This window comes from Penaeus monodon, chromosome 15 (genome assembly GCF_015228065.2).
Source record: "Penaeus monodon isolate SGIC_2016 chromosome 15, NSTDA_Pmon_1, whole genome shotgun sequence".
NCBI lineage: Eukaryota > Metazoa > Arthropoda > Malacostraca > Decapoda > Penaeidae > Penaeus > Penaeus monodon.
In genome coordinates this window covers 32,779,863-32,780,211 of record NC_051400.1, presented here as the reverse complement: position 1 = coordinate 32,780,211, position 349 = coordinate 32,779,863, and positions in this window count along the sequence as shown.

The following is a 349-nucleotide window of genomic DNA, read 5'->3' as shown; positions in this document are numbered from 1 at the left end:
TTCCTGTTGAAATGCACCGACATCCCATTCGGCGTTGATCCACGTTTTAACCGTCATCGAACATCAAGTCATAATTAGAAATCCCAAGTCCCGAAACATCTGGGAAATAACAATACACCAACTTCGTCCAGCATCCGGTATAACAGAAGAAGAAAAGAGACACACAAATGCGACATGTACTATTCTTAACCATATTAACGAAAGGCATGGCTAGGCATAACGTCACACGCGAAGGACGAAAACACTGGAATTTATTTCATCCCCAGCGTGTCGTTTAAAGGTGCGGTTCTTCCGTTACAGCGTTTAACCTCGAGCTGTTTGAGCGGGACGAAAGCGTGATGAAGAAAAA